The sequence below is a fragment of the Physeter macrocephalus genome, chromosome 15 (genome assembly GCF_002837175.3).
Source record: "Physeter macrocephalus isolate SW-GA chromosome 15, ASM283717v5, whole genome shotgun sequence".
Lineage (NCBI taxonomy): Eukaryota > Metazoa > Chordata > Mammalia > Artiodactyla > Physeteridae > Physeter > Physeter macrocephalus.
Window position 1 is genome coordinate 74548395 of NC_041228.1, and position 2269 is coordinate 74550663.

Consider the following 2269-nt stretch of genomic DNA (forward strand, 5'->3'; position numbering starts at 1 on the left):
TCCCACGGGATAAGGGCTCAGTCTCACAAGACTGCCGCCACCACCACCCCCAAACACGCACACACTTCAGATACCAATTGCAAGTCTAGGTTGTTACCTGTGCTTCTGACCGATCAGCTATAAATCAGGGGTTCCCATGGCCCCCTCCTCGGGTTTGATTAATTCGCTGGAGTGGCCCACAGAACTCAGAAAAACAGTTGACTACTGTTTACCAGTTGAATATGTAAGGGTATAACAAAGGATATAGAGGAACAAACAGATGGAAGAGCTACAGAGGGCAAGGTACCTGGGAAGGGGCACAGAGCTTTCATGCCCTCTCCGGGGCCACCACTTTCCCAGAACCTCCACTGTTCACCAACCCGGAAGCTCTCTGAACCCCGTACTTTTGGGATTTTTATGGTGACATCATCACACAGGCATGACTGATCATTCACACCATTTTCATCTCCACTCCCCACTGACCTTCAGGGGCTACTCTCCATATATGAGTGATTGGAGGGAAGAGCTCTTTTATCAACGGTTCACATTCTCACCCATGACACCATGCCACACACACACAAACACATCATTTTGACTCTACACACCGCACGTGGATTTTCCCTAGAGACAGAGGAAAGTGGTAAGTCTGTGGAGCAAAGCGGAGACATCATTATCTTCCCCCAGGTGTCAAGATGTTGATAATAATATTGTTTCTGCCCTGAACTATTTCATCTTCTGATGTTCACAAGGCCATCGAACAGAAATCAATTACAGATGCTAAGGAAGTTGTTAAAAATCCAATTTTGAAGAGATGTAATACGATGGTAATAAATGCTGGATCGCTGACAGAAATTTAAGCTTAGAAATGTTTAATTTAAACCTAAAAGTTTTTTTTTTTAATCATGGAAGAAAATGCGTATAGGCACATTTTAGCATCTACAATTGAAATTTGAACACTGATGTTACAAACCACAAAACTTCATTTAAATTTTATTATAAAGACCTTTATTTAAAGAAAGAACATATTTTCTACTTCTTACTTTTTATTTTGTGCCTTGAACGATCTGGAAATATGGAGGTTCTTCTGAATCCAATGGGGGAAAATTATTTTTTCTTACACTTCTCTCTCCCTACACCAATCTGCACCATGTTAATCTGGAGGTAGGGAGAAAGCTGGATTCTCGCCACTTATAAAAATGATGAGGGTGTGCTCGCTTCGGCAGCACATATACTAAAATTGGAACGATACAGAGAAGATTAGCATGGCCCCTGCGCAAGGATGACACGCAAATTCGTGACACGTTCCATATTTTTTTATAAAGCAATTATACTCCAATAAAGATGTTTAAAAAAAAATGATGAGGGGAAGAAAGAAAACCATGGCTTACAAGAAAAAGGCTGTAAGGAGTATAAAGCAATGCTTAACACAATGTTCCTAAAGGAGCCACGTATAGACGCCCAGTGATGTTCATTTTATCATTCCTTATACTGTCCTCATAGATTTTCTTTCAGATCTCTCTGCTTGTACGTGACTGATGCTCTCAATTGCAGAGGAAGCAACATAGCTGTGGGAGTTACACGGAGCAGCTGGCAATCAACGTGCACTAGAAGGCTGTGCCCGGTGGTGAAATGTTATTAGTATCCTTCTAGGCACCAGAAACAAGTGGAACAGATGAAGTATTTCCAGGCTTCTTTGTAGGGCCTTGGGTCCAGCGTACGGGGCTGCTCCCTCCTGGGAAGGTAACTATCGCCCACTCCTGTTGGAGTTCCCACCAAGGACAGAGCCCCGGGAATAAATCTGTTGGACAGCGGCCAAGATCCGCCAAACTTTCCAAACACCGGGAGACACGAAGTTCCAAGTTTCCGGGTTTGAGAAGTAAGGCGGGAAAACGTGACTGGAGCTTTCCTCGTCCCACTTACGGAACAGAGAAAAGGGAGGCTGATTCCAGGTCTTCCGTGGACCTCCAAGAGAATTACTGGGCTTCCAACTAGAAAAGGACAAGAATCCAGTAATGGACAATTAGCAAGCCCACGTGTTTTCCCTCTAGCCCCGTCTCGTGTGCTGATCATTGTGTTTCTATTTACCCTTTGAACTACCCCGGTGGTCTTTTGAGAGTCCTTAAGGCAGCCCTAGCCTTCGCAAACCCTCCTGGGGGACAGAGATCACGGGGAGGCGAGGGCTGGAGGGGGGAGCGAGCAGCAGGAGAGGGGAGACCCTTCCAGCTCATCCACACCCTGCAGTCCGTTCGGGTCCCTGGGACAGTGGCCCACTCACAGCACGCAGAGGGTT

General features: G+C 45.5%; 1 non-coding gene across 1 annotated transcript; it reads left to right on the plus strand.

Moving 5' to 3' along the window:
• Window positions 1–1186: 1186 nt before the first annotated feature.
• Window positions 1187–1293, plus strand: LOC112065863 (U6 spliceosomal RNA). The gene has a single exon (XR_002892280.1). It is a non-coding gene; the product is annotated as a U6 spliceosomal RNA (small nuclear RNA).
• The last annotated feature ends 976 nt before the right edge of the window (window positions 1294–2269 follow it).